Here is an 11,868-nt window from a genome sequence, read left to right as displayed (position 1 = left end):
GGGTTGGCTATTACCATGCAGATGCCCAGAGTCAGGGGATCTCCATGGATCTGCTAATTATTCCCCAGACTTTTCCACCAGCAATAAAAATCCCATTTGTTGCAGCTTGTTTGCAGAACAGCCCCCATTTCCACAGTGGTGGCATTAATTAGCAAAAAACTGTGAAAATTGGGACCAGAGTTTATAGGTTTGAAGGCGAGAGAAAAAAAGGACCCGAGTCACTTTTAGACATTCTTATAAATTCTCCCCATAGCAACTAGGAGCTAAAAGCCCACTTGTCTTAGATGCTGTGATTTTTCACGTCGGTAGGCCTAAGTGGGAATTAATAGAGGCCCCAGGTTCCCCCATTAGAGTAGTGACTTTCTGAATGCAGAAAGATGGTGAATTTCTCAGATAATCAATCACCATCTCCTGATGGGCTTGTGGCACCTCACACTGGGGCTGGGAGGATCCTGGATGCTCCATTCTCAAAGAGAAGATCCCTGGGCAGGGAGGGTGCTTTAGAAACAAGCCATTTCTCCATGGTTCCAGGAGGTATTCCAGATGATGATGTCGGGGTCTGAAGGTCGGAGAGTGATGAGAAGTGTCCCTGCCCTTCAGTCTGGAATAATATATACTATCTTTGACCTCAGAGACATCTGATATATCCACACCAGGCTGCTGGAGTAGAAAGAATAAAGCTGGGAATGTTTTCATCAATGATTTTTATCAACTCTTTGTTTTGGAGTTTAGTTTTCGTTTGTTTTTGTTTTTAAGCTAAGTAGCCCTGTTTTCTACTTAACAGCTCATCCCCAAGGAGAAAATGGTGTGTCCTGCTCTTAAAAACCCAGGACTTAATCACTTTCTAAGCAAGCGTGACTCTAGATTTACTTCTGAAGGGTTAAACAAATGGATAAAGGGTAATAAATCTTCCCTCTTCACTTTCAATGAGTCTCAGAATGTTTTCCTCCCTAATTCCTACCCTGAGCCAACAATCACTGCTGACTTTAGCTAAGAATTCTGTTTTTTAATTTTTTTATAGCTGCAATGTGAGTTTCCCATGCAGTTTTTATTAACTCTGTTTCATTGCAAGCCCTTGCAAGCAAAAATGGCCCTTATTTTTATTTGGAGAAATCTATTTCAGTGACAATCTAGCCTCAGGGCAGCTATATGTCAATCTCTTTGCTTTTTTTTCTTGTTGAAACAAGCATGGGAAAGTTGCAAGACAAATGCCACACAGGGCAGAGCTGAAGGAAGCAACATACCAACCCTCATCTTTGGCCAGCTCAGGACCAGAAAGCAGAAAGAAAGTTCCCTGGAAGGAAGGGAAGGTCCAATGGCATAAGGTGGAAGAAAACTCCCGTATGTCTACCAGCACTGATTCCCAACAGATGGAAGGCCTTAAGTTCTCACCACTTATCAGCTTTTCCCAGAGATGACATTATGTGGGATTATACTGGGAGGCTGGAGTATAATATTTACAATAAGAAGCATGTCTTCTTAAAAAGGCAATGGGAGCTAAGCGCCTGATGTTTCTGTACTGCTACTCCAGGGCTTCCCAAATTCTTTCTTTTCTGTGACCCCTGAGATAAAGCCAGTTCCTTCAAGATAGGCACGTAGAAGTCTACAGTAGGGATTATGAGACATCAAACCCCAGCACTTCACACTACAAAATGGCAGTATACCAGCAGGGCCAGTCTGCAGGTATAAACATCCGGAGGCTAGGTTCCCCAGACACACCCAAGATTGTCAGTTGCTTGACTAAAAAAAGTATTTGAAATTTCAACCCCTAAAGTTCTAAAAACAAATGGGAAAATATTGTAATGAGGGGTAGGGAGTATAAAGGTCTTGGAACGACATTGGCACTCTCCTAGATCTCCACATCTTTACATTAATTCACTTAATCTTTCCATCAACACTACCAAGTAGGCTTTATTTTCACCATTTTATATATGAAGATGAGGTTATCAAGAGAATTTATGGCCAAATAAACAATATAAGTAATTTTCTTTCTTTATCGGGCATAGTTAGAAAAAGAAACCCTTTCTCTTTTTTCCAGGAGAAAGTTGGAAGAAACCCTAGAGGCCATCTGGTCTTACTTCTCATTTTATAGCTGATGGCTAATAGAAGAAGGATAAATCTGGCCCACAACATGTTTTTATAAATAAAGTTTTATTGAAACATGGCCACACTTGTTCATTTACATATTGTCTATGATTTTGTGTTACAAAGGCAGTATTGAGTAGCTTAAATGAAGATCACATGACCCACAAAACTTAAAGTATGTACTATCTGGCTTTTTGCAGAAAAGGTTTGCCAACCCCTACCAGAGATGAATTTGAGAAGAACTGATATCTTTATATTAAGTTTTCCAATCCATGAATATGTTTCTCCATTTATTTAGGTCTTCTCTTTCTGCAATGTTTTGTATTTTTTAGTGTATAAGTCTTATTGCATTTTTTATTAGAAATAAATCTGTATTATGTTTTTTGATGTTATTGTAGGTCTATTTTTTATTTTATTTTTCAATTGTTTGCATTTGGATATACGAATGTAACTGATTTTGGATATCAGTCTTGAGTACTGAAACCTTGCTGAACTTACATATTAATTCTAGCAGTTTTTTTGTGGGTTTTTTTTTTTTTTGTGGGCTTTTGTGTAGATTCCTTAGGATTTCCTACATAGATAGCAATGCCAACTGTAAGGATTTGCCTTCTCTCTTTCCATCTTTATGCCTCTTTTTCTTTTCTTCCCTTTATTGCACTGGTGTGACTTCTAGTACAGTGAGAGTGGAAGTGGGAAGAGTGGACAGCCTTGTCTTTTTCATGATCTCAAGGGGAAAACATTCAGTGGTCACCATTAAGTAAGGTGTTAGCTATTGCTTACTCTTTGGATTTGAAAGTCCTTCACCTTTCCATTTCTTTGTGCCTTTTGAAAGAATGATTTTTTTTTTTTGACAGAATGAATGAGTGAATAAAAAGTAATCTGAGGTAGGAATGCTCACTGAGTCCTGCCATGTTCAGATTGGCTAGCTGGCCTGCTTGATAGGAAAAGAGGGAGATGGCAGTCTGAAAGAAGATAGTACAAAGATTTCATCCCAGCACTGTTGATCTTTTGAGAGAAAGTCTCAAGTAAGCGTGTAAAACAGCACAACTGCTTTGAAAACTTGATGATTTTTTATGAGATTCAACACTTGCCTACCTTCTGACCCAATGATTCCCCTCTACATATCTACACAAGACAAGCAAGTGCAGATGCCAATAAAAGATTTATACAGGGATCCCTGGGTGGTGCAGCGGTTTGGCGCCTGCCTTTGGCCCAGGGCGCAATCCTGGAGACCCGGGATCGAATCCCACATCGGGCTCCCGGTGGATGGAGCCTGCTTCTCCCTCTGCCTGTGTCTCTGCCTTTCTCTCTCTCTCTCTCTCTCTGTGACTATCATAAATAAATAAAAATTAAAAAAAAAGATTTATACATAAGCTTTCATATTGGCTTTATTTACAATGCCCCAAATTAGAGACAACCTAAATGTCTATCAACAAGGAGAGGTTTTAGGAGTTGTGGTGTATTTTACAATGGACTACTACTCAGGAATAAAAAGGAAGTTCTTAAAAAGAAAAAAGGGACTTCGTACACACAAGGTTCTATGGATAAATCTGAAGACCATTATACTATGTGAAAGAAGCCAGATTCAAAAGAGTACATACTATTTGGTTCTATTAACATGAAGTTCTAGAACAGGTAAAACTAATCCATAGTGATAAAAATCAGAACAATTATTACCCGGGGTGAGCAAAGGGAGAGGGATTGACTGGAAAGGAGCAGAAAGGCACTTTCTGAGGAAGTGAAACTGTTCTAAATCTTGATTGTATGGTGGACTCCTGGGGGTATGTATTTGTCAAAACTCAAACTGTATACGTAAGATGTGTGCATTTCATAGAATGCAAATTAATCTTCAATAAAAAAAAAATACACTTAAGGGCACCTGGGTGGATCAGTGATTGAGCATCTACCTTTGGCTAGGTCGTGATCCCAGGGTCCTGGGATCGAGTCCCACATCAAGTTCCCTAGAGGGAGCCTGCTTCTCCCTCTGCCTGTGTCTCTGCCTCTCTAATTCTCTCATGAATAAATAAATAAACTATTTTTTAAAATACATTTTTAAAATACATTTTTAAAAAGTATACCTTCAGGGAAGAAGTAGAGCACTAATAAATGAGTCTTCAATGATGCAGTTTCAGACTTGGCCCCTGGTATACAGAAAATCTGCTGGGAATCAAGTGAGAACACCCAGGAACTGCTTTGTGAATCAGAGACAGCCCTACAGTCTCTATCAAAAGACATCGCCCAACTAAAAAACATAAACTAAGCAAAACCAAGTGTGTGGGCCAAGCAAAGGAAGCTTCCAGGCAAATTCTATATACCCTTTTCTACCTTAATTCCAGGGCTTTGGATTTCCTAATCAGAAATTCCTAATCAGGGTCACCAGTATGAACCTCAAATCACAAAGAAAGCCAACCACCTAGACTTAAACCCTCCTTCCCCCCCCCCCCCCGCCATTCACAAACCCTTGTCCATCTTCTCAACTTTTGTATTCACTCACATGCCTCATACATTGCTCTAAATCATTGGCCTGATTGACTAAATGAGTAAATACAGTCCAAATAGCATACTTAACAGCATTCTGGAGCTATAGCAAATGTCCAGAAAGTGCCAGATACCACCACGGCTTCTGTTTCTGCTTTTCCCTCTAGTTCTCCATGAGTCTTATTGGATTCTCAGGGGTAGCTGGGGAACAGGTCATGGGGATATTTTCTTGGCTTTTCTTGAATTTCTGAATGAACTGTAGGAGCCTCTCCAGAAGATAAGAAGCTAGAAAGAAGAGTTTTTCTCTATGAGGACTTAAACTCTCAGTTAGATTCACCATATCCTAGAATTTCAGAGAACTCTTGAACATCAGCACTTTATGCTTAAGCAAATTGAAGCCCAAGACAGTAAAATGGGTTTCACCAAGCTCTCCTGTCTGTCAGAACCATGTTAGGACTTTGCACTTCACTACAGTTACCACCCATTACTTACATGTAGCCAGTGCATCCAACTGGCACTCAGTAAATGCTTTCACAAAATGTATAGTGGGGTCAGGAGAAATTAACTCTCTTCCAGAGTAGTAAGAAGTTCAAAATACGCTATAATAAATTCTCTCATCCAAATTAAAATTTGTTGAATCATGAGGATTTTCTTTGATTTTTTTTTACAACTATATATTTTTCCTCCAGGTGAGGACACACTTTATTATCCTGGGCTACACAGGGGCATTTATGCAAGTGAGTTGAAATATCTGCTTTAATTTCTAGTCTAGGAAAGACAGTATAACAGAGGGGAAAAAGCAGAGACGTAGGGGCTAAGTCATCCTAGATTCTGAGCTGGAACACGTTACCTAAAACCACTCCACATTGGTGGATTGTAATTGCCTACCTTGCAAGCTTATTGTGGGAACCTAATACTGTGACTAGCATAATTCTTAGCCCATAATAGGATCTCAACAAACAGATGCTTTTTAAAGCCTGTCCTTTCTCTAGCCCCATGGGACAACTGACCCTGAGCCCCATCACGCTGAGCCTCATCACCCATCAGCCCTGCTTCATTCCAAATCTATCCCAGGTCAGAGATTCAGAAGAAAGTAGATCATGAGGGCTGTCTTCAGCCAGTGATGAAGCCATGTTCTGGCCCATCTTTAACTCGGTCTGTTAGGGAACTAGAGAAGAATGATGCTTCAAGTATCAAGAGCAAGCAAACAAAAGAGGAGATGAGTAGCCTGAGCTCCAAAATTCAAACCTAGACCAAGCAACAATTCCAAAACAGCCTCAAACTGGGGCACAATGAACCATTATGTAACCAGAAGGCTCCTTTATTTATTCCATTGGCAAACATTTCCTGCTTGGTTTTGTATAAACATGGGTGCAGAATTTCCTAGCAATCGTATCTTCTGTGGGGCCAGCTATCATTACCCTGTTTGGTCGGAAGGTTGACTTCATTGTTTTAGCAGTTTGTTTCTCCCATCATACCAGACACTTTGGTAAATTGGCTCCATTTAGGGATGAGGGGTTAGATCCTGGATTAACAACATCACAAGGTTGAGTTGTCCCCAAAAAGCATCAGCAACGTGAAAAAAACCCTCCCCCGAAGAACTTGAAGCTCAAGTAGTTCCTCAGCTTTTCTGAGAGGTGGAAAGAATGCAAAGATACATAAAAGCTTCATCTAGGTGGGGATCCACCTTGGTAACACTCTGTGTACATGAGAGGACTTAGTGTGCTCCAGGAACTACTCTCAGAACTTCACAAATATTAAATTATTCCATGTATATACATAATCCTATAAGAGACATACTATATTACAGATGAGGAAATTGAGGCACAGGGGATTGAGATGATAAGGTTAAAAAGTAGCAGAGCCCATATTCAAGTGCAGGCAGGTAAGCTCTAGACTCTGTGATCTTACCCACTATGCCAAAATACCAAAATACAGTTCCTAGGAAAAAGGAAGTAGAACAGATTTGAGATGTCTTCCATGCCATTCCAGGCCCCTGCATCACCAACATCTCCCTGCACATGACAATAAATATATATTGAGAACCACCTGGGCTATGTCCTAGTGATTCAGAGCTAAAAAGGACATGGATCCTATTCTCTAGACCCGTATAGTCAGCACTAGCCACATTCAACTAATTAAAATTAAACAGAATTTAAAATTTATGTCCGGGGATCCCTGGGTGGCGCAGTGGTTTAGCGCCTGCCTTTGGCCCAGGGCGCGATCCTGGAGACCTGGGATCGAATCCCACATTGGGCTCTTGGTGCATGGAGCCTGCTTCTCCCTCTGCCTATGTCTCTGCCTCTCTCTCTCTCTCTCTCTCTCTCTCTCTCTCTCTATCATAAATAAATAAAAATTAAAAACAAAATAAAAAATAAAAAAATAAAATAAAATAAAATTTATGTCCCCAGCCACACTAGATGCACTGAAAGCAAATAACCACACATGGCTAGTGGCTAGTGTGTTGGAGAATATAGGTATAGAACATGTCCATCATTGCAGAAAATTCTATTAGAAAGCAAAGTTTTAGACCTTTGCTATTCAGGGAGCCCTGATCAGCAGTATCAATCACTGGGAGCTTGCTAGAAATGCAGCATCTCAGACCCTGCCTCAGACCTACTGGATCAGAATCTTTAGTTTAACAAGATTCCCAGGAAATTCATGTGTACTTTAAAGTCCAAGAAGCACTTCAGTCTAGATAGAAACTCTTTCTGCCTATAATTTCTATTTTACCAATAATCCCCTTAACTGTTTTTACTGCATACAACACATGACTCACCATTCCCATTTCCTGCTGAAATATTAATTGATAACTAAGGTGTTTACAATCAAATAGAATGATTCCTCCCTCCTTGGAGCATGTGCCTATTAATAAATGATTTAAAGAACCAAAGTTGTCCAAATTAAAGGAATAAAAAGATAATGTGGAGTGACAGGCAGTGGGTTCTCTCTGATATTCCCTCAAACTCCTAAGTCTAAGGAGAGTCTGGGCAGAAAAAGTTAGACAGGATGGAAGAGTGTAGAGAACCGGAGTCTGATTGTCAGATCATGTGGTTGCCAGCCTTGGACCTCTTCTAAGTAACTGAATAGCCTTGGGCAAATTACTAAAACCCTCTGCAGTGTAGGTTCCTCACCTATAAAATGCAGGAGATTGTGGCGGTCATTTTCAGATCAAAACCTCTTTATTCCAATGGAGCTGGGGATAAAGGAAGCAAAAGGGGAGGAAGAACTGGTCTTTGAGGTGAGATGTCAGCACTGGATATTCATTTTACTCACATATACAGGAATCTTACTATAAAGAGTCTTCCTTCATAAGCAGAATTCAACCTGGAATAGAGTCATCAGGGACGCTGTATCCAATGTGGTAATTTGAGGATTAATATAAAGTGTGTCCTAGAGCTAACATGACTTCCTTAATGATCTCTACCCTTCCTATAGCCACACCTGTTACCATGTGACTTTTGGGCTCCTCCCATCTAGTGGTGTGGTCTTCCTCTCCTCTGCCCATTTTAGTTCTACCATGAAACTTTGTAGTGTCCTCCTCTGACTCCAGGAATGGCTTCATGACTTGTTTTAGCCAACAGAAAGAAGTGAAACGATAGCACCAATTCCTAAACTAAACCTTAAATGTCTTGAGTGTCTCCACCTACTTTCTTGAGCCTCTATCATCACCCAGCAAGCCCAAGCTAGCCTGCTGGAGGATGAAAGGCACAAGGAGAGGAGCTGAGTGTTTGCAGCTGACCCAGCAAAGGTCATCTTAGATTAGCCAACATCCAGCTGACATTCATGCATGTGAGTGAGTCTCCAGCCAAGATCAGCAGAGGTAGCTTGGCTTACCAACAACTGAACCTAGATATGTGAGCCATAAACATTTAATTTTGTATGCCACTGAGGTTTTTTGTTGTCACACTCCATCGTTGTAGTAAGAGATAACAGGCACGCTTCCCTATTGTGTCTTCCTAAAAACAGAATACAGATCTGTGAGTGAAATCATCACAGTAAGAGCTAAACTCTTTTCATCCATTTCTAATTTAATGTTCACAACTACCTTATGAAGTGGCCTCTTAAAATGAGGAAATTGAGACTCATAGAGGTTAAATTATTTGCCCATAATCACATGGCTTATAAGTGTGTAAGCCAGGACTTGAACCATGTTATCCAACTCCACCTCTAACCCCAATTTTTAAGCCCCAGTGCTATCTAAACACTGCGTGATTGCATGAAAAGCCACTGGCCTGAGTATCTGCTACTAAAGAGTTGAGTGAGCTTGAACAAGTCATGGCTCTCCATGCATCAGTTTCCTCAACTGTGACAGGAGGCAGGTGAACACATTGATTTGTATTTTTCTTCTATTCCAACAATCCATTGTTCTATAAGATTATTAGCCCAGTTTTCTCAGTTTAAGTCTCTTCTGCGGGGAATGTTAGAGGCATATCTTAGAGATTTCATAGTATCATTTCTAATAAACTTTGAACACAAATCCACACTGGGGTTCTGCAGTAATCTCCTCCGTTCCCTGCTTGAAGTTAGATGAGCTAAGTTGGAAACTCAAGAGTGAACATAGGATCCAGAGTACTCTCAAGGGCCCAGAGCCAAAGGAGCCTGATAGGTCTTGCTACCATCATGGCTCTCTCCTAAAGCTTATGCCACGCTGGGGGGTATGGTGGCATGGATAGACCATTGGGGGCAATGGGAGTAGGCAATAAAAGGGCTGAGAGAGCAAAACTGTACATGTACATAAATATTAATAACTAGCAATAATAATAATAAATATTTATGAAACAAGTACAATGAGCTGGGTTCTTATGGTTGATGTGGAGATGTACCACACAGACCTCTCTTCAGGAAGGGCTTGCTATTCACCTGTGGGTGTGTCTTCTACACACAGCTTCCAGCCGCCAGCTCCTTCAAGGTCTGCCTCAGCCACACAGTCCCCAAGCCTAAGCCACACACTTTCTTGGGGTAGCCCACATCAAACGACTGATCTATAAGGAAATTTAAAGCATTGGTCATCTTGATCCAACTCAGGAGAGCTCTGGAAAGCTATTGTAGCTCTAGAATTCATGCCTGATTGGCTGAGGCTTCTTCCTCAGACCTGCACTACAGTTTAACTTCTTTATCCCAATTGTACTCCCTAGTCTTTCCTTTCACAAGAGTTATCTCCATGCCCCCCCCCCGCTTTTTAAGTAGGCTCCACACCCAACATGGGACTCAGACTCACAACCCCAATATCAAGAGTCACATGCTGTACTGACTGAGCCAGCCAGGGTCCCCTGTGTTAATATTAATAAACATATTGCATCTCAAACTCTACCTTGACATCTGCTTCTAAGACCCTGACAAATTCACTATAAGAGTCTCTAGTTATAGGTAAGTACTGAAATCCAATCCATTCACCTAATAAAAGCCCCATTTTTTTTTAAAAGAAATGAAAGTGAGAGGAAGGAAGAAAGGAAGGAAAGGGAGGAGGAGGGAGTAAATTAACAGAAGTTATGCACTTCCCAAGATTTACAACTCACTACTATAGGCTCCAAGAAAACAGAATTTGCAACACTTTTGGACCATTATGGAAGTAGTGGTCAGTGGTCAACTGAACACTAGCTTAAATGAGAAGGAGAGAGATGGAAACTTCTCTCTATTCTCATATTGCTAACAGCCTTTCAAGCTCTAACAGGAGTAGAAGTTGGGCAATAAAGGAGAGACTCAGGGCAAGTTGGAACATGAATCACAGTAAGGTCTGCATGAGTTTCCAGAAGTTCCTGTGTTCTTTGCACTCTTCAAATTTATGACACCATTTTTATAAGAAATAATAATAAGGAATACATATTGATCTTTTACTATGTGACAAGCAAATGTGCAAAGAGCTATACAATTATACCAGTCATCACTCACAACAACCCTAAGATAGTAAGGTAGGAATTATTGTTCAACAACTACTCACTCTGCTTTCCTCTTTCCTTGGGAAAAGTATAATTATCCACCCCCTCAGTGTTGAACTTGGCCATATGACTTGTCTGACAACTGAAATGTGAATGTATTCAAGCAGAGGGTCTGACTGAAATTGCCAAATGGTTTGGCTCATTGTCTGACATCTACCTCAGGGAACCACTTCTTTTTCAGCCTGGCATCAGTGGAGTTGATCTGAACCCAACTGCCAGCCTAGACAGAGTTGCACAGTTGATACAAACCCCTGAAGGAGAAAAAAAAAGATTTACAGTTATAAGCCATTGAGATTTTAGGAGAGCCATTTGTTATACACCATTATTGTAGCAAAAGATGACTAATATGAACAAGTTCTATACTTATTCCCATTTTCAGATGAGGAAATTCAGGTACAGAGAAACTAAGTGACTTGACTAAGGTTACATAGCTATAACAGTGACTGGAATTTTAACCAAGCAATAAAATCTTAAAACAATGTTCTTAAGCCCTGCTTCATATTGCATATTTAGTGCTTAAGATAAATATTATAATTTCATTCTATGTGAAATGCGTATTACTTCTTTTCTTTCTTTTTTGGTTATAAAATGATTGTTTATTGAAATATTTTCCTTTGATGTTATAAGGGTGGTGGCCATCAACATTGCAGCCTACAGATTAGGCAGTCCTTAGGATCTCTCTAATGGTTCCAGAGAGTTTTCTGGCTACTAAAGACTGGTGCCACATCTGTCAGTTGATGTTAACGATCTTATCAAAAGTGACATTTCCACTGTACTTAATGTTTTTCTGCTTCTTTCTGTCTGTTGGCAGTTCCTTGAGGGCTTTGATAATCAGGGCAGAGGCAGAAGGAACCACTTCAATCCGGGCCTGTCTGTTCTGAATGGTCAGTTTCACTGTCATCCTCAGACCCTTCCAATCACCAGTTGCCTTGGCAGTGTCATCACCAATCTTGTCTGGAGAAAGACCCAGGTGGCCGATCTTTGGGGCCAGGGCAGGCATGGTTCTGACTTCTCCACTGGTGCACCTCAGGTACATGACTTGATCTCGTTGGGGTCAAACTTAAGTGGCATGGTGGAGGCGGATGGTGTCAGATGAACCTGAATTCAGGGTGACCCAAGTCTGTTGAACCTTTACCTTCTCCAAGTTGAAAGCCGAAAGAAGCTGAAGTGCATAACTTCTATGTGTTAAAAGATCTTTGAATTCCACCTCAAACCAAGATTCAGTTATTTTATTTCCTGGGTCTTTTTAAGCATTCTTAGATGGTTAATGTCTAATGGGCCAGCATTTAACATATGATCACATATGATTAACATGTGAATATTGCAACCAAAGAAATGACACTAAAATGTCCAATCATTGGTTCAG

The 11,868-nt window shown here is 40.5% G+C and overlaps 1 pseudogene; it reads right to left on the bottom strand.

Annotated features, from left to right (window-relative positions):
• Positions 1 to 9,441: 9,441 nt before the first annotated feature.
• On the bottom strand, positions 9,442 to 11,600 carry LOC121477868 (annotated as a pseudogene).
• Between the last annotated feature and the right edge of the window lie 268 nt (positions 11,601 to 11,868).

Source organism: Vulpes lagopus, chromosome 18 (assembly GCF_018345385.1).
Source record: "Vulpes lagopus strain Blue_001 chromosome 18, ASM1834538v1, whole genome shotgun sequence".
Lineage (NCBI taxonomy): Eukaryota > Metazoa > Chordata > Mammalia > Carnivora > Canidae > Vulpes > Vulpes lagopus.
Note: the sequence above shows the minus strand (reverse complement) of the source record. Positions and strands in the feature narration are given on the sequence as shown.